Source organism: Lolium perenne, chromosome 6, assembly GCF_019359855.2.
Source record: "Lolium perenne isolate Kyuss_39 chromosome 6, Kyuss_2.0, whole genome shotgun sequence".
Lineage (NCBI taxonomy): Eukaryota > Viridiplantae > Streptophyta > Magnoliopsida > Poales > Poaceae > Lolium > Lolium perenne.
The window spans coordinates 146,139,167-146,166,939 of NC_067249.2; the positions used below are offsets into that span (position 1 = coordinate 146,139,167).

At 44.5% G+C, this 27,773-nt stretch overlaps 1 long non-coding RNA gene across 8 annotated transcripts; it reads right to left on the bottom strand.

The window, feature by feature from the left end:
• Positions 1 to 17,702: 17,702 nt before the first annotated feature.
• Positions 17,703 to 27,109, bottom strand: LOC127307312 (uncharacterized). Of its 8 annotated transcripts, XR_011747302.1 has the most exons (16): positions 26,292 to 27,109; positions 25,911 to 26,018; positions 25,744 to 25,830; positions 25,472 to 25,558; positions 24,727 to 25,069; positions 24,057 to 24,119; positions 23,728 to 23,972; positions 22,401 to 22,573; positions 22,233 to 22,311; positions 21,875 to 22,047; positions 21,653 to 21,790; positions 20,804 to 20,956; positions 19,734 to 19,917; positions 19,506 to 19,609; positions 18,301 to 18,450; positions 17,703 to 18,068 (listed from the first exon to the last, which is right to left on the bottom strand). It is a non-coding gene; the product is annotated as an uncharacterized lncRNA (long non-coding RNA). The 8 variants fall into 8 exon arrangements; XR_011747303.1 differs by lacking the exons at positions 22,233 to 22,311; positions 22,401 to 22,573 and adding an exon at positions 19,006 to 19,195; XR_007855401.2 differs by lacking the exon at positions 22,233 to 22,311 and having other exon boundaries at positions 17,704 to 18,068; positions 22,401 to 22,570.
• Positions 27,110 to 27,773: the final 664 nt, after the last annotated feature.

Sequence of the window (27,773 nt, forward strand, 5' to 3'; positions counted from 1 at the left end):
TCAGCTTCCTCCGTGAGAATCGGAATATCTTTGCCTGGTCTACAGATGACTTGGTAGGTGTTCTGAGGGAGCTGGCTAAGCACTCTTTAAATGTCCGGAAAGATGCGAAGCCGGTAAGGCAGCTGCTGCGCCGGTTTGCTGAAGACAGGAGAAAGATCATTGGAGAAGAAGTGACAAAGTTACTTGTTGCTGATTTCATCGTGGAAGTACCGCACACTGAGTGGCTAGCCAATCCGGTGCTGGTCGAAAAGAAGAAAGAAGAGAACCTAGAAGCAAAAGCTCCGAAGGTGTGGCGCATGTGCATCGACTACACCAACCTGAACAAAGCTTGCCCAAAAGACCCTTTCCCTTTACCTCGGATCGATCAAGTGATTGATTCCACTGCAGGGTGTGAGCTGTTGTCTTTCCTGGATGCTTATTCCGGTTTCCGTCAAATTCCCTTGAAAAAAGGAAGATCAAATAAAAACTGCGTTCATTACCCCGCACGGGGCTTATTGCTATGTCACTATGCCTTTTGGTTTGCGCAACGCTGGTGCAACGTACCAGCGCTGTACGCAAAAATGCTTGTTTGATCAAATCGGAAAGAATGTGCAAGTCTATGTGGACGATGTAGTAGTAAAAACTAAGGTAAAAGAAACCTTAATCGATGACATCCGGCAAACATTTGATAACTTGAGAAGATGCCGGATGAAACTCAATCTGGCAAAATGCACCTTCGGTGTCCCAGCTGGCAAACTGCTTGGTTTTCTCGTATCAAGCCGGGGCATTGAGGTCAATCCGGTAAAAATCCGGGTAATCAAAAGAATGACTATACCGCGCGATCTCAAGGACGTGCAAAAGTTTACCGGAAGCTTGGCATCGCTAAGCCGGTTCATAAGCAGATTGGGAGAAAAGGCTCTGCCACTCTATGCTCTCATGAAAAAATCCGATACGTTCGTCTGGACCCCTCAGGCAGACGCGATGTTTAAAGAGCTAAAAACTATGTTGGCCACAGCGCCTATACTGGCTTCGCCTCTAGAAAGAGAGCCTATGCTATTATACATAGCAGCAACAAACCGGGTTGTGAGCGTGGTAGTTGTGGTGGAAAGAGAAGAGGAAGGAAAGACCGTCCAGAGGCCGGTATACTACCTGAGCGAGGTGCTCTCCCTCTCAAAACAAAACTACCCTCATTTCCAGAAAATGACTTATGGCGTGTTCATGGCCGCCACCAAGCTTAAGCATTACTTTGAGGAGCACCCCATGAAAGTGGTGAGCGAGGCACCCATCTCTGATATCATGTGCAACAAAGATGCTAGCGGTAGGATTGCAAAGTGGGCAATTCAGATATCACCGTATGTACTGGTATATGAAAGAAGAGATGCTATAAAATCGCAAGCTTTGGCTGATTTCCTTGTTGATTGGGCAGAAATGCAATACAAGCCGCCGGATCAAAGAATAGAATACTGGAAGATGCACTTTGACGGATCCAAACTCAAAGAGGGTCAAGGTGCTGGTGTGGTGCTTACCTCACCTAAGGGAGATCATCTCCGGTATGTTTTGCAAGTACATTTCAGGGCATCAAACAATGTCGCTGAATACGAGGCTCTGATCCACGGGCTTAAGGTCGCAAAAGAAATCGGTGCGCACCGGATCATTTGCTACGGCGACTCCGATCTTGTGGTGCAGCAGTGTTCCGGAGATTGGGACGCAAAAGATGCCAACATGGCTTCATACCAGTTCCATGTGCAAAAGATTGCCGGCGTCTTTGAGGGCTGTGAGTTTCACCATGTGCCGCGAGCGGAAAATGAGCCGCGGATGCTTTGTCCAAGCTGGGCTCATCTAGGCAAGAAATTCCTCCCGGAATAGCCTTGGCACACTTAAGAATACCGTCGATCAAACCAAGCCCAGAGTCGGAATCGATTTTCGTACCGGAATCACACGTAGTACCCATGGATATCGATGAAGGGAACCCGGGGACTGCTCCGGTAAACTCGGGGACTGTTCCGGTAAGCTCGGGGACTGCTGCGTCCATACCAGGAGAAACAATGCTGGTGGATAACATGGAGATAGACGCACCGGTGTTTCTGGTTCGAGAGGCACCATCATGGGTTAAACCTATTAAGGAATTCCTGATCAACGACACCTTGCCGGTTGACGAAAATGAGTCCAGAAGGATCCTGAGGAGGTCCAAAGCATACACCATCATCAATGGCGAGGTGTACAAGAGAAGTGTTACCGGTGTCCTTCAAAGATGTGTGGAACCGGAAGAGGGAAAAGAAATGATTGAAGAGATCCACCAGGGAGAATGTGGGCACCATGCTTCATCAAGGGCGCTGGTAGCAAAGGTGTTCCGGCATGGGTTCTATTGGCCTACTGCTTTGGAGGATGCTGATGATTTGGTAAGAAAATGCAATGGGTGCCAGAGGTATGCCAAGCAAAATCATACCCCAGCATCCGGTTTAAAAACCATACCACTAACTTGGCCGTTTGCTGTTTGGTGCCTTGACATGGTTGGCCCATTCAAAACTGCAAGAGGGAATATGACCCACATCTTAGTTATGGTGGATAAATTCACCAAGTGGCTAGAAGTGAAACCTATCGCAAAGTGTGATGGGCGCACAACGGTGAAGTTTTTAAAAGATGTTATCTTGCGGTATGGATACCCGCATAGCATTATCACTGACAATGGAACCAACTTTGCTCAAGGTGAGTTCAAAAGATTTTGTGAGGATAACAACATCCGGTTGGATTTGTGCTCAGTGGCACACCCACAAGGCAATGGCCAAGTGGAGAGAACGAATGCTTTGGTACTTTCCGGTATCAAACCAAGACTCATCGAGGCGGTGGAAAAGTCACCAGGGTGTTGGCTCGATGAGCTACCATCAGTGTTGTGGAGCATAAGAACAACTCCAAACCGGTCCACCGGATACACTCCATTCTTCATGGTTTACGGAGCAGAAGCGGTCATACCAACCGACATCATCCATGACTCACCAAGAGTGCAGCTCTATACCGAGCAAGAGGTAAAAGAGGCCAGAGAAAATGATGTAGATTTGCTAGAAGAAGCAAGAGAATTGGCATTGGCAAGAACAGCCATTTACCAGCAAAACCTCAGACGCTATCATAGCCGGAAGGTTAACCCGAGAGTATTCCGGGAAGGAGACCTGGTGTTACGCCTGGTGCAGCGCACTGAAGGCCGGCATAAGCTTTCACCTCCATGGGAAGGTCCCTTCATTGTGAGCAAAGCTCTCCACAATGATGCCTATTACTTGATTGATGCACAGGAATGGAAAAAAGGAAAGGCGGACAGGTCCGGAGAGGAGAGCAAGCGTCCATGGAACGTAGCTCTGTTGCGTCCCTTCTACTCTTGAAGTTGTGGTGTAAGAAGTTCCTTTTTTGTGCCTTATATGCTATGAATAAAAGATGTCGGAACCTCGAATGAATCTCGGGGACTACCCCTAAAGTTGCATGCAATATGTTTATTTTTTCAGTTCACCGGTTGCTTAGTGAACATTTTTTCTTTCCGGTTTAGTAGCGTGCTAAACTTACCGGAGTCTTCAACTCTGCTGCTGTCCGCAACCCGGCTTCATGGCAAGCAAGATAAACCGGTAGAAATTAAGCACGCGAACTGCGAAAAGATAGAGTAGGGAACAAACAATCCGGAAAAGTTTAACTAACCCCGGTTAAACCGGCTTTTTGCAAAAATTTCAAGTTATTTCTAAGTTCAAGAAAGTGCTTGTTTGGTAAAAGAACTTTGTGCTCATACGCCAAAGAACGCCCAGAGAAGGCAGGCAGAGCCAAAGCAAAAGAGCCAAATGTGCATCGAATTGAATGCGGAAACAATTTTGGAATCTTTGCAGTGCAAGAAACAGCAACGCAATAAGCAAAAATGCTAAGACAAACGTAGGTTAATTAACTACCGGTATAGCATACCGGCAGAAATTGTTGTAGCACAACCAAAAGAGAGAATAAGTTTTATCTTACATCATAGACCCCGGCATACCGGGGTAGAATTTAAAGAATATTGTTTCGAAGTAAGACAGGGCAGACAGGCAGGAAACAGGCAGTACTTAAGCAACAGGGGCTTCAGGAGGAGCATCGTCGGCGTCGGGACCTTCCAGAGGCGCATCACCAGCTCCGGCCTCCTCATCGTCTTCACCTTCCTCCTTGTCGCTCAGATAGTCCTTGACGTCTGGAGGAGGGGGGATGAAGGTGCGCATCTCGGTGTACTCCGCGATGTGGTACGCTTGATCCTGCCGCTTCGCGGTGAGGACCGGGTCCAGGTCGGTAGGAGCTTCCTCGCGCACGCCGATGAGGGCGTCCAAGTCCAGGTCCGGATACCAGGAGCAGGCAACGCGAAGCGCTGAGTCCGCTCCGGCACGGGCAGCTGATCACTGCCACTCCCGGATCCTTCGACCGGCACCCTTCAGGCGGTCACTGATGAGCGAGAAGGTGTCGGGCACCTCTTCTCCAGGCTAGAGAGTCCGAAAGAGCTAGGTGGCTGATGTCTACGGTGCTTCTATTCTTGTAGACAGTGTTGGGCCTCCAAGAGCAGAGGTTTGTAGAACAGCAGCATGTTTCCCATAAGTGGATCACCCAAGGTTTATCGATCTCAGGGAGGAAGAGGTCAAAGATATCCCTCTCATGCAACCCTGCAACCACAAAGCAAGAAGTCTCTTGTGTCCCCAACACACCTAATAGGTGCACTAGTTCGGCGAAGAGATAGTGAAATACAGGTGGTATGAATAAGTATGAGCAGTAGCAATGGCACCAGAAAAGTGCTTGCTGGCGTGTAGTTGATGGTGGTATTATGGCAGTCAGTACAGATGCAGTAGAACAGTAAACAAGCAGCGATAACAGTATTGGAAACAAGGCCTAGGGATCATACTTTCACTAGTGGACACTCTCAACATTGATCACATAACAGAATAAATAGATAGATGCTAGACTCTACACTCTCTTGTTGGATGATGAACACCACTAACTGTGTAGGATTACAAGAACCCTCAATGCCGGAGTTAACAAGCTCCACAATATTCGATGTTCATATTTAAATAACCTTAGAGTGCATGACAGATCAACATAACCAAACTAAGTACTAACATAGCATGCACACTGTCACCTTCACGCTACGAAAGGAGGAATAGATCACATCAATACCATCATAGCAATAGTTAACTTCATAATCTACAAGAGATCACAATCATAGCCTACGCCAAGTACTACACGATGCACACACTGTCACCATTACACCGTGCAGGAGGAATAAACTACTTTAATAACATCACTAGAGTAGCACACAGATAAATTGTGATACAAAACACATTGCAATCATAAAGAGATATAAATAAGCACTTCACTATGCTCTTCATAACAGTGAATAAGTATTCTGTGAAATATAGCCTAAGAGACCCACACGGTGCACACACTGTCACCCTTACACACGTGGGACAAGGAGTCTCCGGAGATCACATAAGTAAAATCCACTTGACTAGCATAATGACATCTAGATTACAAGCATCATCATATGAATCTCAATCATGTAAGGCAGCTCATGAGATTATTGTATTGAAGTACATAGGGAGAGAGATTAACCACATAGCTACCGGTACAGCCCCGAGCCTCGATGGAGAACTACTCCCTCCTCATGGGAGACAGCAGCGTTGATGAAGATGGCGGTGGTGTCGATGGAGGAGCCTTCCGGGGGCACTTCCCCGTCCCGGCGGCGTGCCGGAACAGAGACTCCTGTCCCCCAGATCTTGGCTTCGCGATGGCGGCGGCTCTGGAAGGTTTCTCGTACCGTGGCTTTTTCGTATCGATGTTTTAGGTCAGGGACCTTTTTATAGGCAAAGAGGCGGAGTCGGAGAGTCGACGAGGCGGTGACACACTAGGGGGGCGCGGCCAAGGCCTGGGCCGCGCCACCCTATCATTTGGGGGCCCTGTGGCCCCTCTTTGGCGACTCTCGGGTGTTCTGGAAGCTTCGTGCAATCCTAAGATGCTGGGCGTTGATTTCGTCCGATTCCGAGAATATTTCCTTACTAGGATTTCTGAAACCAAAAACAGCAGAAAACAGGAACTGGCCCTTCGGCATCTCGTCAATAGGTTAGTTCCGGAAAACGCATAAAAATGACATAAAGTATGCATAAAACATGTAGATATCATCAATAATGTGGCATGGAACATAAGAAATTATCGATACGTCGGAGACGTATCAGCATCCCCAAGCTTAGTTTCTGCTCGTCCCGAGCAGGTAAACGATAACAAAGATAATTTCTGGAGTGACATGCCATCATAACCTTGATCATACTATTGTAGGCACATGTAATGAATGCAGCGATCAAAACAATGGTAAATGACATGAGTAAACAAATGAATCATATAGCAAAGACTTTTCATGAATAGTACTTCAAGACAAGCATCAATAAGTCTTGCATAAGAGTCAACTCATAAAGCAACAATTCAAAGTAAAGGCATTGAAGCAACACAAAGGAAGATTGAGTTTCAGCGGTTGCTTCCAACTGGTAACATGTATATCTCATGGATAGTTGTCAATGTAAAGTAATATAACAGGTGCAATATGCAAGTATGTAGGAATCAATGCACAGTTCACACAAGTGTCTGCTTCTTGAGGTGGAGAGAAATAGGTGAACTGACTCAACAATAAAAGTAAAAGAATGGCCCTTCGCATAGGGAAGCATTGATTGCTATATTTGTGGTAGAGCTTTGATTTTAAAAACAAGAAACAATTTTGTCAACGGTAGTAATAAAGCATATGTGTTATGTAAATTATATCCTACAAGTTGCAAGCCTCATGCATAGTATACTAATAGTGCCCGCACCTTGTCCTAATTAGCTCGGATTACCTGGATTATCATCGCAATGCATATGTTTTAACCAAGTGTCACAAAGGGGTACCTCTATGCCGCCTGTACAAAGGTCTAAGGAGAAAGCTCGCATTGGATTTCTCGCTATTGATTATTCTCAACTTAGACATCCATACCGGGACAACATAGACAACAGATAATGGACTCCTCTTTAATGCTTAAGCATTCAACAATTATTAATTTTCTCATATGAGATTGAGGATATTTGTCCAAAACTGAAACTTCCACCATGGATCATGGCTTTAGTTAGCGGCCCAATGTTCTTCACTAACATTATGAATGCTCTAACCATTCTAGCGGTAAATCTCCCTTACTTCAGACAAGATGGACATGCATAGCAACTCACATGATATTCAACAAAGAGTAGTTGATGGCGTCCCCAGGAACATGGTTATCGCACAACAAGCAACTTAATAAGAGATAAAGTGCATAAGTACATATTCAATACCACAATAATTTTTAGGCTATTTGTCCCATGAGCTATATATTGCAAAGACGAAGGATATAAATTTAAAGGTAGCACTCAAGCAATTTACTTTGGAATGGCGGAGAAATACCATGTAGTAGGTAGGTATGGTGGACACAAATGGCATAGTGGTTGGCTCAAGGATTTTGGATGCATGAGAAGTATTCCCTCTCGATACAAGGCTTAGGCTAGCAAGATTATTTGAAATAAACACAAGTATGAAGCGGTGCAGCAAAACTCACATAAAAGACATATTGTAAACATTATAAGACTCTACACCGTCTTCGTTGTTGTTCAAACTCTTACTAGGAATTATCTAGACCTTAGAGAGACCAATTATGCAAACCAAATTTTAGCAAGCTCTATGTATTTCTTCATTAATAGGTGCAAAGTATATGATGCAAGAGCTTAAACATGAGCACAACAATTGCCAAGTATCAAATTATTCAAGACATCATACCAATTACTACATGTAGCATTTTCTGTTTCCAACTATATAACAATTAACGAAGCAGTTTCAACCTTCGCCATGGAAATTAAAAGCTAAGAACACATGTGTTCATATGAACCAGCGGAGCGTGTCTCTCTCCCACACAAGCATTTATTCAAACAAAAACAAAAGCACACAGACGCTCCAAGTAAAGTACATAAGATGTGACCGAATAAAAATATAGTTTCAAGAGAAGGAACCTGATAATGTTGTCGATGAAGAAGGGGATGCCTTGGGCATCCCCAAGCTTAGATGCTTGAGTCTTCTTGAAATATGCAGGGGTGAACTACCGGGGCATACCCAAGCTTAGAGCTTTCACTCTCCTTGATCATATTGTATCATCCTCCTCTCTTGACCCTTGAAAACTTCCTCCACACCAAACTCAAAACAAACTCATTAGAGGGTTAGTGCATAATCAAAATTTACATATTCAGAGGTGACACAATCATTCTTAACACTTCTGGACATTGCCCAAAGCTACTGGAAGTCAATGGAACAAAGAAATCCATCCAACATAGCAAAAGAAGCAATGCGAAATAAAAGGCAGAATCTGTCAAAACAGAACAGTTCGTAAAGACGAATTTTAAAGAGGCACCAGACTTGCTCAAATGAAAATGCTCAAATTGAATGAAAGTTGGGTACATATCTGAGGATCACTCACGTAAATTGGCTTAATTTTCTGAGTTACCTACAGAGAATTAGGCCCAGATTCGTGACAGCAAAGAAATCTGTTTCTGCGCAGTAATCCAAATCTAGTATGAACCTTGCCATCAAAGACTTTACTTGGCACAACAATGCAATAAAATTAAGATAAGGAGAGGTTGCTACAGTAGTAACAACTTCCAAGCCACAAATATAAAACAAAAGTACTGTAGCAAAATAAACACATGGGTTATCTCCCAAGAAGTGCTTTCTTTATAGCCATTAAGATGGGCTCAGTAATTTTAATGATGCACTCTCAAGAAATAGTATTTGAAGCAAAAAGAGAGCATCAAGAAGTAAATTCAAAACACATTTAAGTCTAACATGCTTTCTATGAAAAGGAATTTTGTAAATAAACAAGTTATGTAGGCATAATGCAATAAGCATAGGAAAACTAGACAAGCTCAACTTCAAAATTTTAAGCATATAGAGAGGTGTTTTAGTAACATGAAAATTTCTACAACCATATTTTCCTCTCTCATAATAACTTTCAGTAGCAACATGAGCAAACTCAACAATATAACTATCACATAAAGCATTCTTATCATGAGTCTCATGCATAAAATTATTACTACTCCCAACATAAGCATAATCAATTTTATTGGTAATAGTGGGAGCAAATTCAACAAAGTAGCTATCATTATTATTTTCATCATCAAATATAGGAGGCATATTGTAACCATAATCAAATTCATCCTCCATAACAGGTGGAACCAAAAGGCTACTATCATTATAATCATCATAAATAGGAGGCAAAGTATCATCAAAGTAAATTTTCTCCTCAATGCTTGGGGGACTAAAAAGATCATGCTCATCAAAACCGACCTCCCCAAGCTTAGAATTTTCCATAGCATTAGCAACAATAGTGTTCAAAGCATTCATATTAATAACATTCCCATTAGCATGCATATAAAGTTTCATGGGTTTTTTAATTCTCTCTTCAAACACATCATGTCCTAATTCAAGATAAAGTTTATAAAGATCTCTCATATTTTTGTTGTTTTCCATTATGCCTAACTAGTGTAAACAAGAAACAAAAAGATGCAATTGCAGGATCTAAAGGAAATAGCTTCAAGCACACACACAACGGCGCCAGAAAATTACTTTACCTGGGACCGGAGTATGAGAGCCTTTTACCTTTCCTCCCCGGCAACGGTGCCAGAAAAGTGCTTGATGTCTACGGGTGCTTCTATTCTTGTAGACAGTGTTGGGCCTCCAAGAGCAGAGGTTTGTAGAACAGCAGCAAGTTTCCCTTAAGTGGATCACCCAAGGTTTATCGATCTCAGGGAGGAAGAGGTCAAAGATATCCCTCTCATGCAACCCGACAACCACAAAGCAAGAAGTCTCTTGTGTCCCCGACACACCTAATAGGTGCACTAGTTCGGCGAAGAGATAGTGAAATACAGGTGGTATGAATAAGTATGAGCAGTAGCAATGGCACCAGAAAAGTGCTTGCTGGCGTGTAGTTGATGGTGGTATTATGGCAGTCAGTACAAATGTAGTAGAACAGTAAACAAGCAGCGATAGCAGTATTGGAAACAAGGCCTAGGGATCATACTTTCACTAGTGGACACTCTCAACATTGATCACATAACAGAATAAATAGATAGATGCTAGACTCTACACTCTCTTGTTGGATGATGAACACCACTAACTGTGTAGGATTACAAGAACCCTCAATGCCGGAGTTAACAAGCTCCACAATATTCGATGTTCATATTTAAATAACCTTAGAGTGCATGACAGATCAACATAACCAAACCAAGTACTAACATAGCATGCACACTGTCACCTTCACGCTACGAAAGGAGGAATAGATCACATCAATACCATCATAGCAATAGTTAACTTCATAATCTACAAGAGATCACAATCATAGCCTACGCCAAGTACTACACGATGCGCACACTGTCACCATTACACCCTGCAGGAGGAATAAACTACTTTAATAACATCACTAGAGTAGCACACAGATAAATTGTGATACAAAACACATTGCAATCATAAAGAGATATAAATAAGCACTTCACTATGCTCTTCATAACAGTGAATAAGTATTCTGTGAAATATAGCCTAAGAGACCCACACGGTGCACACACTGTCACCTTTACACACGTGGGACAAGGAGTCTCCAGAGATCACATAAGTAAAATCCACTTGACTAGCATAATGACATCTAGATTACAAGCATCATCATATGAATCTCAATCATGTAAGGCAGTTCATGAGATTATTGTATTGAAGTACATAGGGAGAGAGATTAACCACATAGCTACCGGTACAGCCCCGATCCTCGATGGAGAACTACTCCCTCCTCATGGGAGACAGCAGCGTTGATGAAGATGGCGGTGGTGTCGATGGAGGAGCCTTCCGGGGGCACTTCCCCGTCCCGGCGGCGTGCCGGAACAGAGACTGTTGTCCCCCAGATCTTGGCTTCGCGATGGCGGCGGCTCTGGAAGGTTTCTCGTACCGTGGCTTTTTCGTATCGATGTTTTAGGTCAGGGACCTTTTTATAGGCGAAGAGGCGGAGTCGGAGAGTCGACGAGGCGGTGACACACTAGGGGGGCGCGGCCAAGGCCTGGGCCGCACCACCCTATCATCTGGGGGCCCTGTGGCCCCTCTCTGGCGACTCTCGGGTGTTCTGGAAGCTTCGTGCAATCCTAAGATGTTGGGCGTTGATTTCGTCCGATTCCGAGAATATTTCCTTACTAGGATTTCTGAAACCAAAAACAGCAGAAAACAGGAACTGGCCCTTCGACATCTCGTCAATAGGTTAGTTCCGGAAAACGCATAAATATGACATAAAGTATGCATAAAACATGTAGATATCATCAATAATGTGGCATGGAACATAAGAAATTATCGATACGTCGGAGACGTATCAGTGGCCACCTGCGGGATGTCGGAGAGGTTCCGGTCCACGGCGCGCATGTGGGAAACCCGTGCGTTCAGCGCGACCAAGTGGTCATAGGGGTCCCAGGGCGCATCCAGGTTCTGGTATGCCTGTGTCACCCGGCGCTCTGCAACCTTCTTCACGGCATACGCCTGGGAGTCCGGGAAGAGCCCTACAAGACAAAGGGAAGAAGCTAGGCAAACGCTACCGGAAGAGATAAGCTTATAAGCAGAAACCGGAAAAAGAAAAAAGAGAAACTTACGGAGGGCAAGCGCATCTATCTGCGTAACCAGAAGGTCGTACTCCTTCTGCTCCGCTTCCAGCCGCGCGGCCTTGTCCTCGGCTGCTTTCCGCGCCTTGGCGGCCTCCTCCAGCTCAGCCTGCAACACCACATTGGAGTTGCTAGCATCCTCCAGCGTCTCATTCAGCCTGGTCTCCGCAGCGGCATGGGCGGCCTTCATCTCCTCGTGGTGCTTGAGCCCAAGCTGGATGAGTTGGTCCTTAAGCTCCTTGGAGATGGCCTTCTGGGCGCTCAGGTCCTCCTGGTGCTGCCGGATGAGCTGGTCCTTTTCCTCTGGAACCCGGAAAGAAGATGTTAGCAAAAGTTGAACTGATAAAATGAAGAGGGAGCGAATCAACCGGAAAAGAGGAAGCAGTACCTTGGGCGGCGGCAAGCTGAGTCCGGAGGGCCTCAATAGAAGCTTCCGGGATAGCTGTTAAACAGAGAATCATAAGTACTAAGAAGAAGGAAGCCTTCCGGTAAGAAGATGCCGGAGGCGCAGAAGTTTACCTTGGCACTTGCTGTGTGCCTCAGCCAGATCCCGGTGCTCCCAAAGAAGCTCCTCAAAGAGGATCTTCCGAGCGTCAGCCATGGTCTATTCAAGAGAAAAATGTTAGCTAAGTTTCGCGCTAAGAGCAAAGTTCTTAACCCGAAACTCGGGGACTGGCTATGCCGGTTTCGCGCGTTTCTAGCTAAAGTTTCGCGCTAAGAGCAAAGTTCTTAACCCGAAACTCGGGGACTGGCTATGCCGGTTTCGCGCATTTCTAGCTAAAGTTTCGCGCTAAGAGCTACGCTCTCAACACGAAACTCGGGGACTGGGAAGATAGACAAGATTCAGCAAAAGAGAAACCGGCATAGATTTTAAAAGTTAAAGGGAAAATAGAAAAGATCCGGAAGAAAAGAAACCGGTGTGAGTCGAAAAACGGAAAAGGTTTGGCGAGACTTACCATCATATTGTTCGTGGCATCGAACCACGCGCTGTCCAGCTCCTTGACGGCCCGACGCAGCCGCATAAGGTGCTCCTCTGAGCACCGAGGACCAGCAGGGTCAGGCGCTGGTAGCCGGTTCTTGCCCAGGCCGCGGGTCACCTCGGACACGTCCGCGGCGTTCCACTTTTCGGCGTAGGGAAGCAGGTGCCCCAGCTCTCGGCCTTCGCGCTGGAACTCCGTAATCCGGCCAAGCAGGCCAGTGGCCTTCTCGCCGGCAGCCAGAGCAGCGCGGGTGGCGTGCAGCACCAAGGGCTGCGGGCCGCCCGAGGAAGTACCGGAGGCTGTCGCCTTCCCCTTGACGGTCTTCAAGGTTTTGGGCGGCGGCGGTGTTGGCATGGCCCCGGCGGGCTCGGCGCGAGGAGCTTCCGGTGGTGGCGTTGGCGTGGTCCTGGGAGAAGGGGGAGCGTCAGGCGCGTCACCCGGGTTGGAGCTTGCCGGCACGGAAGTTTCCGGCGCGGCCCTGGAGGGGGAAGATTCCTTGGCCTTCTTCTTTTTTCTTTTCTGGATGGGAGGAACCAAAGGTTCCGCCCGCCCGGCAGCTTCTTCTTCGGCTCCGATGTTGCTGGCGTCGGTGTCTTCTTTTTCTGGAGGGGAGATAAGTTCCTCCTCCGCGCGGTGATCTGGCGGTGTAGGGGCCGCGCGCCCCGCACTTGTGGTGCCTCCCAGAGGGGAGGCAGAAGCGTTGCCGGCACCAGATGGTGCCGGGCTTGTATGAGGAGGAGGGGTTGAGGTCCTTGCGGATCCACTAGAGCCCTCAGGCCTGGGGCCGAGCTTGAGCGCAGGGCTGAACGAGAAAAAAAGAAAGGGTTGGAAAAAAGCAACCGGAAAAGAACTTGGTAAAGACAAAACAAGCAGAGGAACGGGGGCTTACCCAGAAGAGGTCGACATCTGTTTGGTCTTGTAGCGCCTCACGCCTGCGAACTTCCCCGCAAAGGGTTCAGTTCGGAAGCGCTTGGAAGGAGGGGCCTGGCTCGAACCGGCGTCAGTTGCCGGAGCTTTGTTCTTCTGGCCTTGGGCCATGAGCTTCTCCACAAACTCTTGGCCTGCCTCGGCCCGCAGGGGAGGAACATGCTCGTGGACCTGCGGGTTGGTGTTGGCTGAGGGAACATCTACAGAAAAACAATAAAAGAGTATGAGAGATCAAAGAGGAAAACTACCTCAAGCACGGTCAGATCGTCGGCGGAACCGGATGCTTCAGGTGGAGATTTACCAAGGCGCGAGGCTGGCGTCCAGCCCATCTTCAGATCTTGCCAATGGATGTAGGGGTCCGGGTCGACCTTGTCCAGAGGACGCTTCCGGCAAGGGCCTCGCCGATCTGCGTCGATACAGGGGAAGCGGTCCTTGGCCTGAAAACAATGAAAAGAAGATTAGTCATAGTGCAAAAGCTACCGGTAAACCGACCTGAGTTGCGTGAACTCTTACTTCTTGGGTCGGAGGGTTAGTGGAACTGAGAGGCCGGAAGCCCCATTCCCAATCATCCGGCATGGCAGTCTGGCAGATCTGCCTAGCCTTGAGGACAATGTCCTTCTTGCTGAGAGGAAGGCCGGTGATCTTGGTAGGATCACCGGGACCGTACATCTCGCTCATCTTGTGAGCCCGGCGCTTGAGAGGAAGCACCCGGCGTGAGATGAAGGCGCGGATGATATCGTCGGAGCAGATGTTAGTCTCCTTCATCAGCTGCTCCATGAAGCGTGTCACCCAGTTTGTTTCGACATGATTTGTCTTCGGGTTGAAGCCCCAGTTGACTGTTCTGGGCGGCGCCGGATTGAAAGGTGGCAGATTTATGAGATCTGCGGCGCCGTCGTTCTTCACGTAGAAGAAGGTCCCTTGCCACAACCGGCACAACTCGAGACCGGAAAACTTGAAGAAAGGGCTCCCTTGGCGGGAGCCGATGATGCAAGACCCGCATTGCACGGGGGGTTTGGGTTTAGGAATTTCCTTGCCCTGAACGGAATTGATCCGAAGAGCAAAGAAGTGGGCAAACGTCTCGCGAGTGGGACGAATGCCGATATAAGCCTCCATAAAGGTGGCGTAACAAGAGAGATAGAAAACGGCATTGCCGGGAAGATGGTGAGGTTGAAGTTGGTAGAAGTCAAGAAAACTCCGGAAAAATTCGGAGGCGGGGAGGCCGAAGCCGCGCTCGAAGTGAGCGAGAAAAACGACGTGTTCACCGGGCCGAGGCACCGGTTCAATCTCGTCGCCAGGAAGCCGGCAGGATACTCCCTCCGGAATCCTTCTGGACCGGTAAAGCCAGTCAATCTCGTATTGGCTAACGTTAGAGCCCATCCAGGCTCCGCGTGTGATGCCGGTAAGATCTACGCCGGAAGCTTGGCTAGAGCTACCGGCCTCTTGGTCGCTACCGGCATCGACATCCATCTGGACAAGATCGGCGGTTAAACCGTCGGAAGATTGGCTATGGTGGCTACTGGAAGATGAAGCGGAGGAGGACTCTTCGCTAGACATGAGAACCGGCGCGGAAAAACACAATCCCCAAGATTTACCCCCGCGCGAAGATCTACGAGTAAGAGAAAAAGCAAAAGAAAAGAGGAAGTAAATATACTACCGACCCAAGATCTAGAAAGCAAGCAAAAGAGGGGCAAAAGCAGATTGAGCCTAACCTGAGGCAACGGCGGCGTTGAGGAGGAAGTTCGCCGGTGGAGCGGCGAACTAGCGGTTGACAAGGAGCTCCGGCGACGGCGAGGTGGAGAAGAGCTTGAGGAGGCACTAGTGCCGCGGCCGCGAGAGGAGCACCACGAAGATTCTCCGCGCGGTGAAGTTCGGCGAGGTCCGGCGGAGCGACAGCGGAGGTTCGCCGGGCGGCGAAGTGCGAGCGATGAACGGGAGCGACGGAGGCGCAGAGGGCAAAGAACTCTGTGCGCGAGGAAGTAGGGAATGCGAAGAAGGAAGAAGAAGGGGCGGTTTTCTCCTTATAAAGGAAGAGGAAGAAGTGGGCTGAAAACCGCTGGGCCGCGACGGTTCGCGCCGTGGGCCGCCACGTGGCACGGCGATACACGCGCAGAAAACAGAAAGCCACAGGGAGGCCACACGGATCCGGAACGGTAGCCAGGATCCGGTGTGCAGCAGTTAATGCGGGTACAGAAGCCGAAGGGAAGTGACCCCTGACACTGGTGCGTCAGTTACAGTGCGCATGTCACTGACAGGCGCGGGACCCGAGAAATTCTCGACTTCGCCGAGGAGATGTTTAATGACTAAGAAACCGGAGGATAAGATACCGGAAGATGCCTTGCAAAGAGAGAGAACGTGAGTCCGGGCAAAGATGCCGGATCCAAGCTAACCGCCGAATAGATTAAACCGGTATCCTACGATGTGAGAACCTGGCATGGTCTGTTGGATAGAATCCACCAGACTATACCAGCTTCGGGGACTAATGTTGGGGGGATGACCCCCGGTATGCCAAAGACATGCCAAACTGGATGGTTTGGGCCATCAAGATACCGGTTTAATGTTTATACCGGAGCATGAAGATAAGAGTTTGGCTAAGTGAAGATAAGCCGGTATCCCCAAGAGGGGTATGCCGGAACCGGATAAAGAAGACACCGGTCTGCCGGTAGGAAAAGCATGTCGGCAGGACTGGTCAAAGATTCTCTTCAGAGCTAGAGGACAAGGATGAGCTAAGCAAAGTGGCTTTAAACGAAGCCCTGGCGCCACAGAGAGGGATGACGCTGAAAGAAGCCGGAGGACGTCAGCCTCCCTGATTAAAGAAGACCCCGGCGTCATCCATGATTAAAGTAGCTTTGTAAAAGTAGTTTGTCCAGTCAAAGATGCCATTAGGATTTCTTGCTCTGTAAGCCACCCTCTCCCCTATATAAGGAGAGGGGGCACAACCCCTTGCGGGCACGGATTATTGAGCACGGTAGCTTAGACGACGAACTAGGAGAGGAATAGAGGAACCTTGTAACCAGAAATCTGTACCATGTTGAGATGAATGAAGATCGTGATCTAGAGCAGAGTTCTTCCTTGTGTGTTTCTTCTTGTATCACTGCCTTTGGCTGAGTTCTTGAGGAAGGCATCCGGAAGTTCATCCCATCTAATCACAAACCCTCCCCCGAATCCTCTTGCGTCCATTCGGCCCCAACTTAAGCCATCCCATGGCATCTGCTCGTTCGCCACGACGACAGACACACCCGGCGGCCGCTCCTTCTTCGGCCGCGACTTCCTCGGCTTCGGCGGCATGGTGGTGGACGAGAAAGAGGAGGAGGAGAATGGACGAGGAGGAGGAGAATGGAGACGGCTACACAAATTCGGCGGGAGAGAATGGGGATATGCAAGCAAATTGGAGGGAGATCTACAGGATTTGGCGGTCCAGTCGCCGACTACGAGGGTCCACACGCCTCTTTCGCGCCAAATTGTTTCGTCCGGAGTCCCCGAGCGCCTCGGGGGACCGGGGATGGCGTGGGAACGCCGGATGAATTTAGGCCAAAATCCGGATGTGAAAATCGTCGCTCGGGGGCCTCGTCGGGGAGACGAGTGGGGATGCTCTAATAAACAAGGGAAACCAGCGGAGGAGGCTACCCCAATCGTGCGTGAGGCGTAGGAGATCGATCCTGAAACGTTCTGTGGTTTTTTTTTTACGTATGACGTGAGGCGTAGGAGGTCGATCCATAAGTTATTACATTGAGAGATTCGGTTTTTTTGACGGACGGAAATTTATTTCGGTTTTTTATCTACCAACACTACCGATCCGTAACTTATTAGTAGAGATTAAACGGCAGTAGGCCGTACGTCGTCCGTAAGCAAAAGGCACACGTAAAAAAACCCAGCAACAGACGACTTAAAAACCGTTGAGGTGGTACCCTTGCTGGAGTTTGTCTCGGTCTCGGTCTCGGTCCCGGTAGCATCTTCTTTTAGGCGTAGAAAACCGCAACCTATCAAGCTAGGGTCCTGACCTCTAATCTAAACTAGATTTAGATGTGCGCCTTGGCGCACGATCCCGTGGAATTCGTCCAGAATTACATTTTGCATATCAACGATAAAAATCAGGCAATGGAATAATAAATTATTTTTCAGGTTTCACAGGAAAAAAAGTCGTATGATGAAATTAGGATAAATCAAACGAAATCACAAAAGGAGTAGCAAACGCTTATGAACAATTGACATAAGCAGTTTATGATGATTGTATTTGTCGCCAGATCAACACATGTATGGATTTTACACATGCAGAATCCATGTTGTTTTCATAGCTCTTGGACTTTATTACAGACATCGAGGGGTACACGGGAGAACATTCCGCTTGGAGCGCAGAGGCGTTAAACAGAACAATACTCACATAGCTCAAGATGTTATTCATCCTTTGAAACACCAAGTTCTTCTAGCATAAGATTGAGTAATATTCTAAAAAGAATTTTGATTATCCTTTTGAGTTTCCTACAATAGGAAGTAAGCGTGTAAATATTCGAAACAACCCTAACCATGATTTTGTTAAATCGTAGAGAAATGCAAAAAAAAAATCCATGTAGTGATATTCAAGTGTATGGACATATGCAATCATTCAACCTAAGTATAATCCAAACCGGTGCATCACACAAGCATAACCCATATCAATTTCTGACTTAGCTTTAAGTATGTAAACAACGGGCAGGGGCAGGTAATTGCACACCTTGTCTTGACGTCCTCGTTTTCACTACGAAGGCGGCCGATGCCTCATCCTCTGATGCGGTTTGGAGGCAGCATGTGCTCCTCCCATTGAATGCTGAAGAGGGCGATCAAACCTTCTTGCAGATCAGTCCAGAGTACAAACTCAGCATGTCTACAAAAAAGGATTTTACCTCTTGGAGAAACATCAGTTTTCCTATGCTATGTACACATTACTTTCTTAATTTTATAAGTACCAATAATTAAAGTAGGCATTGTTGGCTGGCATAAAAAATAAGTAAAAGAAGACCTTCAGAAGCTATTTACAGGCTCATGGCATGCGCAGTAGTCTTGTGTGGATTGAAATATAGAGTTCGTTATGGAAAAATCACCATATATCACTGTTTCATGGGTAAACAAACGCACTATTTAGCAAACCGCCAAGGCAAATCAGTAAATCCGTCTTTCAGTTTTATCCTAAATAGCAACTGGCAAGTGGAAGCTATTTAGTACATGTAGAAGAAGAATGTTTTTTTCTAATAGCAAGTGTGGCAAGTGGAAGCTATTTTACCCTGTGATATGAATATAACCACTCAATCTCAGGATGGGAGAAGGATGTTTTTCAATGATACAAATACAGAATGATATGAACATAAGCATCGAGCTGTAGGATGGAACAATGGAAAGAACATGTGCCAAATTATTTATCATTGTGGAACTGGAGACATACATTAGCTGCGTCTTGTTATCTACCAGCTGTAGTCTTCACTAAAAACAACCAAATATATTTTACACAGCACAAACATGAAGGCTATCTCCCAGCTCGAGGCTTTCCTGGCCTACAAAATTAGAATAAGCTCCTATATGTTGCTTCTCTGTCTTTTATGCATTTTGTTGGCTGGTCTTTTTCAGTTTGAAATCTGTAGTAATAACCATAAAAATGCAATGTTGCATTAGGTAATTTTAACGAACAATTTTCTCGAGTTAGTTACAGTGTAGATACAGAAATTCTTCAAGTGATAACATATGCAGGCGGGGTTTTTTTAAGGCCTGGATGTCAATACGAAAAAAATAGAATTGCTAAACTTAGCAAGATAGAGAATTTCTTCAATATGATCTAAAGTTCCTTCCAAGTTTTTCCTCTGCTAGTCTACTCCTTCCCAGAAAGGAATGCAAGCAAACCTGAAAACTATCTATATCAGTTAAAGGAGAAGTGAAGATTCTGTGTACCTAGAGCACATAGCCTGCAACTTGCTATACCCAAGAATTATCTGAATTATGAATGATGAGGCTATGAACCCCAACTGTATGGATCTGATTGTCTGCAGCAACCCCTGGAAATAGAACAAAAGAAAAATTGAATGACTAAGATGAATATTTGCATTAGTGTGAGAGGTCATTCGGCCATGATTATTTTTGTAAGATAGAAAATGTAGAAAAAAATCATTGCATACTCACATCAGGGGCATCAAATATTTGTGGGAAGAAGCGATCAAGGATTATGGAAAAGATTCAAATAACAAAGCAGTATAAGGAACCAATGATAGATTCACATCTGGAAGGCGAGTGCCAAATAGTATCTCGTGAAATGTCTTTATCCCAGGAACAGACAGTGTTGTTACGATTGTTTCCTTGCCGTGCTCTGATAATCAACCAAACATTTTGCAGTTAAAATATGACATGCAAAATGATAAGTATAATAAACATAAAAGGAGGGAAATTATCACATTATTTCAACACATTAAAAGAACCAACATTGCAGAAATCCGAAATCATCACATCAGTTCCTACTTCATAGGGACAATCTATAATGTTGTAAACCCAAAGCAATTGCTACAAAATATTTAATCATTCTACAAAATAGCACAACAAGTGAATGCTAAAAAATAGGGTTAAATACTTAAGAAACATGGTTATATATATAAGGCCATCAAGGTAAAGCCTGACAAAAAATTCTCAACCAGCATCTATGCAATTAGTACACCAAGAAATAGAGAAACAAAAGTCAACAGAAATAAATGAGGTTGAGAGTGTGACCCTTACTTTAGTTTGAGTATCACATCAAAATAGAAAAATGGAGAATGAAACCAGAACTTATTCCAGATCATGTTCCAAGAAACAACATCAAAATGATAAAGCATTTCTCAAGACAAAGAAAAATCCATCATAATTCATTCTCCAATCTGATCCATCAGCTAGTTAAAAGAATAGTATGTTCAAGACGATCACCAGAATGTGAAACAACTGAAGTTGACAATATGAGCATTGGATAATCTTTGCATCCACAACAATCAAATCACACAACTTAAAACGTAAGCATTGGATAATCTGAGCAGAAGAATCACTGTCATCAATATTTAAAAATCCCTAGAGTAGCAGAAGTTAGTACCGGCTTCAATGTAATTGTATATGAATATCCCTAATGTATAAGACTCACATGAGTGAGCCATACTTCTGATTACTTAGGTTTCTTGGATACAATGAAATCTGCTATAAAAAAATTAATGTGAATAAGCACATAGGCTCACCTGATAACCTGACCGCAGCATAATTTAAATGGAGCTTCAAATCCCTGGAGACAGTTTGACATGCCCAAGGGTCTGCAGTATAGCATTGCGTGCGAGGTTACTATTAGGATACAACACAGTAAGTCCCATGAGATGGGTCCAACAATGTCACGCCTGCAGATTTCAGAAAGCAAAGCCATATTCAGATCATAAAAGAAGAAAACCTATCATGACAGAGGACTGGCTAACACAGAGAAAATAATTTTCAGATTAATATAAGAAAATACATCACAGTAGTTGCATGATTTATCTTAAGAAAATTATGAAGTTCAAAACTGAGGCATAAAACTCATTGTAACAAGCTAAATTGGTCTGCCAACATGGTTCAACTTTTCATTCCAAAAATTTCAAGCAAGTAATTTGCCAGAAATAATCACCTATGACCAAATAAAAATAGGCCATAGAAGCATATTGCAAAGACTTACTACATCAAAGTTTGCTTCGCCACTAAGAACTACATCAAAAGCAAAGACTTGCAAAATGAAAGACCTATAAAATCAGTAAGCCAAAATTCATGTGTGAGGAGATGAATTAGCAAGCCTAATTCAGAAAATACAATTGTAACCATAAATGTTGAATACGATATATATACAATCTGGAAGGTTGTAAAATTAAATACCTCATAAAAAATTCAATGACAAGGTACAAAACACATCATTTTAAGGTACACCCGATACGGAGAGTTAGATACCGAACATCAAACTCCGCATTAACTGGTTCCTTAGTTCTAAAAAAAGGATTCTACCAAGGAGAGACAGATATATCATGAAGAAAGAGAGTAGCATGAAGGAACCAAGCTCAGGTAATTACTTCTGTCCATCTTTAATCAACAAAACGAGCAGACGAATATATAAAAGAACGGAAGAACAACTTGGTTGAAGGGTTGTTTGTCATCGCGGTGGATGAGGTAGGCGGAGAATCTGGAGCACCAGCTGCAGCCAGACCAACCTGACATAGAAGATGAATAACTCGTAAGAGGAAAAAACCTAATGCAATAAGAGGAGCACAAAGGGTTAACATGCATGTAATCACCTTATCAGACCGAGGCTGAGGAGCAAACTCTTCCGTAGTTTTCGACCCAGGCGATGGTTTCCCGATCAAGGCCATCTTCACATCTGAAAGCTCAAGGACATGAAGACATACCTAGATCCAGGAGGCTTCACGACCGATGGCTATGTCTGCAGGAGGATTATTTCAGAAACAACCTGTTTATACAAGGTTGGGTAAGCAAATGGATACATATCTAAATAAGAATGCCCAAATAGAGCTAGCAAGGGAGAATCACAGCAAAATAACATGCAATATCTATACGACACGCAGAAGAAAGTATTCTACCGCACCAAACGTGACCTAAAAACGACCGGTACATCCGAAGGAAAAGGATCGTCACCTAAAAAAATTCGGTACATCAGAAGATACGCCTAGTGGTAAGAGATTCAAGTATCCAAGGAAAACTTCATGCTAGCGGACTGACATCACAATAGATATTTTACAATTGTTAATATGATCAATAACGAAAACTTGCAAGAAACTGGAGAGTTAAATGGAAAAGTTTTACCTTCTATCAAAGACGATGCAAATGACAAAATGGAAAAGCAATAGTATTTGAAATTCCACCACTCTGAATGATTAGTTCATGATTATAAATATACTATTGCTTCATCGCAAGCGATGAAAGAGATGATATAAACATGGTACAAAGAAGCATCAGTTTGAAGTAGCATTACCCTGCTAAAGAGAAGAGTAGGTTTTATCAGAAAACAAAATTCAGATGATTAGTTGATTAATACAGTATTTCTAGCATTAGCATGTACCATTGCAAGTTTAGGATTGAGATCTCCCTTAATAAACATGAAAGGTGTAAATGATATCATGAAAAATAATGCAAGAAAATAAACTGATCTGCAAGTGACTCGTTATTTAAATCTGCATAGTTAATTACTTAATACAAAATTGTAGCTATCCAACTTGCCTGTATCTTTACGGCATAGTAACAGTGACCAAAGAGTCAATACAAATGACCCCTTTTTCCTATTTCCATGTTCTAGTGCTTTTGTCTCAGTTTTAGTTTACTTGGCTAAGATGTAAGCCGCAACAGTGTAATACCATATTCCTGATCTACCAGGATTTATTAATTTAAAGTCGGGCTTCAATGCCTTTTATCTAAAAAAACATGTCAAAGAACTTTTAGCATCATGTAGGTATATAAGCAATTAAAGAGTCCTAGAAGCATCTTTACATGACACACAGAGGCATCAAAAAGTTATTGCGATGGGCGAAGGTACTAACCATGAACTATACATCGACATAAGTAAATGAAATGCGTATCCTTAGAGAGAGAAAATACAGTGAAACAAATCTTGCCCTTTTCATATGCAAGCATCAAAATATGCAATTGGGCGGTATCATCTTAGTAAGTCCATAATTCTGCACCCCATTAATATATTTCATAATACCTACACCTCAACCATAAGCAGAATCCCCCGCAACAAAAAAAACATAAGCAGAATCATTGAGCAATTCCAACGGGAGGCCACATAAGTGAAAATAAGCTCTATAAAAAATTTAGCCTTCAAAGTAACGGGATTCATTCCCTAGAACCACACAGCAGTTCACTTCGTGTGGAGGGTCCAAATTCATGCATTGAACTAAGGATCTATTATTTTGATTAGCATCAGCCGTGAATGGAATTGATATAGACGCACTCGTCAAGCTGGAGCCCCTAACGAATCTGCCAAATGGATACATGCCAGTAACTAAGGATCATTCGTTACACTACTAAAAAAACAGCAGCTACTGGGTCACGTTTTGTGCTTGGCAGTGAACTATTGCATCTCTGATGGTTAAATGGAAGAGGGGAGAGACACGAGAGGGGAAAGTAGTACCTTGTCAGAGAAGTTCTCTTTGGTGAGGTCGATGACCTCGGTGCTGAATCGCTTGGCCACGATCAAGTACCACGGCGGCCACTTCCGAGAGGTAGATAGGGAGGCGGCCACCTCTTGAATCACAAAAATAGATGGGCATGTAGCCCATTCATGTTCTGCCGATCCTTCTCTACCCTTCTCCGATAATGTGACCTTTCCAGTTTGGACCACATATCAATGATTATTGTAATATTGATGCTAGGAGGCTGCAAATCAAGCTATCTTCAGTGAGACACAAATCATCCAAGCAAATGCAATACATAGAAATGCTAGTCTATGAAAATGCTTACAAAGAAAAGTATATATGTATGAAGTCTTAGCTCGTAGCAGCTAATGATCTTTATCTCCAAAACCTGCATCAAAGTCAATATTGAATAATACGACACTTCTGATCTTAAACTCCTATGTGGGAAAAGTTCACAAAAATAAACCACAAGTAGAATCTTGCATTTTACTTTCTCGGCTTGTGTGTTGTAGTAGAAGGTCAGATCTAAACTGAAAGTTCAGAGGCTGGCACACTGGCAGAATATATGGTAAAGATGAATAATTAATGTACCGGTTTAACAAATAAATGGTCCAGTTAAATGTTGGATTACCCTTTAAATCATTCTAAAGAGACCTAAGAAATAATTAATCCCAATTAATGACTGTTGAATAATATCCTGCAAACAACACAGGGAAAAATTGAATAGTGAAACGAATCAAAAGATCACATGTCACTGCAACATATGCAAGTAGAAGGATGATCTCAACATCTGGAGTAAGCTATATGAGCACAATAAATAAGACCATATCTACAAAAACCACATTCATAAGTTTGACAGGGCCATCATCTATCATTCAATTTAAATTCCCCGAACATTTTGTGTTCCCCTCTAACTGAATATATGCAAACCCAGGATTTTCTCCGAACAACCTATGGACATAAAGCAAGAAGCTAGATGAGTAAATGACATATACCTGGCGAAATGAAGACTCTCTCAAGAGGACGGTGAAGGCGAAAAGAGTAGCCATAACTCCAACTAACAGAAGGACCTCGGTAGATGAACATGCATTGAATCAACTTCTCACTTTCATGATCACACCGAGATATCTCTTCTTTAGAGGTACATATCTGCATATATTCCAAATAAATGTAGAGGTATACGAAGAAAAGTACCCCTGGACAACAACAGAATCAAGTGTAACAGGCCAATTGCAGAGACAATAACCATCAGAAAATCATTATTGCGTAATTGATAATAAAATAAATACACAGAAGCAGACCAAACATGTGGAGGAGAACAGGAACAACACGGCTCCCCTGCAAACAACCATATGTGTCAGGAATATTGGTTACTTTTCTGAAAATGCAAAGCGATACTGGTTTAAATCTATGGATCTTTGTTCATGCACATGAATTTTGATCAAAACTTTCGAGAACATGAACATCTTCATTAAAACATTTGATGAATGATAACCAAAGGGAGATAAAAAAAAATCATAGCAAATCATATACGTAACTTCAGGAATACTGAGGCATAATGTTAGCAATTTTGGAAAAACTTTCATTAGATAAAAGGTATAAGACCAACATATTTTTTGGTTGAACAAATGACCTAGAATAAAAATGAAAAGCGGCAATACAAAATATAATTACATAATCATTACAGATCTGTAAATATGACTCATAAGCAGCTATGAGAAGTAGAACATCTGAACTCACCTGGGCATGAAAGAAGGGATTAGGGACAGACCAGCGTCATATTATTTTCTTCATACTCGATTATTTTCCGCAATAGGAGCATATAAGCTTCAGTATAAGATGAAAAATATATGCAACCGGTGTTATATATTATAGAGCTATAAACAATTTTTTATAGAAAGCAACAATGTAAAGTGTCATGTTAATTTAGATTTGTAATCTGAAGAAAATGCTGTATGGAAATAACCTCCATACATATGGCAGGTACACCTATGTTCGACGCTCATACGTACATATAGAATAGCATTCCGAGAGAATCCAAGCAACCAATATAACATCTTCCGGGAATACCATATGCACATTTAGGTGGGTACCAAATTCTGCAGAAACAATAGGACCATGCAAGTAAGATACATACCTACTCTAGCCAGTACACCAGAGGCACAAACTGAAGGCTCACCAAATATATGTATTTCGGGATTCTCCCATAGATCTGCCACTTCCTCTTCCACTTCCTCTTCGCTTCTCTTCTCCTCTCCAAGTGAAATTACATGATATATCTCAGTGGCTGCCAAAAAAAATTGTATATCTCAGTGCAGAGTTTAGAACATAAATAATCTTGAAATATTACATATCTTATGGAACACTACTCCACAATACTATATGGCATGGTAAGGAATAGACATAATCTTCAAAGACAGTAAATAGGAAGGATGAAAGGAAATAATGTGTGCCTTAAACTCCCCAGCTCTGCATCCTCTTCTGCTAGAGATTTCCTTCTTAAGTGTTGCTTGAGACGAATCAAATAGACCAAACCTACAGAGAAAAAATGGGGACTTACCGACGAATCGTGCAGTAGTAGCGCCATCCACGGCCTCCTCACGCCGCCGGTTTTGTGGGATGTCACGGCATATCGGCGTGAGCTCATGGAGAGTGAGGAGAGGAGGAGGGCAGCGGGGCGGAGCACACAGCAGCGACAGACAGATCGACAACAATAGCGCCATGGATGGCCGTCTCGGGTGCATGCTCCTGCGACGTCGCTGGTGCCATGTCGTCCTCCGCCTCGATGGGGGGATGGAGAGGCGGAGCACAGCAGCAGCCCGCCGCGCATAGGCCCCTCACCACCGTCACCTGCTGGCCTCGCCTTGGTCACCAGCCCGCCCCGCGCATGCCCTTGCGCGCTCGCGTGCGCGCCTGCTCAGGAACCGTGGAAAGGGGAGGAGGCCTCGCGTCGCCGGCTTCGCTCCATTGGAGCCGAGGAAGAGAGAGGGGCAGGAGCTGGCGGCGAGCAGGGTCGGGATTGGCCTAGGGTTGAGGAATTGGAAGAAGAACCATGGGGATTGGGGGAGAGGAACCGTGAGTGGGGATTGGGGGAGAGAGAAACGTGAGTGGGGATTGGGTGGGCAGCCAACCCCTTACGCCCCCAGCCACGCCTAACTAACTGGAAACCCACCCAAGCGACTGACGAGTGGACCAGACGAGCTGCGGGTCCCAAATACAGAAGGAGGCGAGTAGAAATTGGCTGTTACATGGTTTCATCTAGGAAGGTCTGGCCCGGAATGAATGGACGAGATCGACTAAGTGAACCCAGCTAGCAAGATCCAACGGCCACGAAGCTGAAATCGCTGTGAAGCCCCCATGGGGGGGCAGCTATTATACCTTCAGACTAGATTTAAATGTGCGCCTTGGCGCACGATCCCGTGAAATTCGCAACAATTTACATTTTGCACAACGATGATAAAATAAATTGGAAAAATGGTAATAGGTTTCTTTGATTATACTAAATAAAGTCTATAAGATCAAATAAGGATAATGCACACGGAATATCAAACCTTTATATACAATAAGGGAAATAGAAGAATATTATTATAGTAACTAACAGTCGATGTGTCTCGATGTGTCTATCAGGAGCACGAAAGCAACATCAAAAACAACATCTACATAAGCTGCTTATGGGCGTTGTCGTGGCATGGTTTTTAGAGGCCACAACACAGAGAAAACGTAGATTTAATAGGTACTTGCACCACCAAAACTTAACACCACTGCAAATGAAAAGATAATCAACCAATAGTTAAATGTGAGCCAGATATAAGAAAAGGTAAGAGAAGAAGATTAGCCCACGTTGTAATATTGTAATTTTAGAAGCAATTTGACAATAAACAGAAGATAATAAATTAACGTTCAACTTGTATACCCAGATTGCCTTAAAACCGTCAATAGCTATTGGGATGCCTTAAAACCGTCAATAGCCATTGGGTTAACACAAAATGAATTTATCCAATTGAAGGAAACAATACATTCACACTAAGAACAGTTTCGGAAA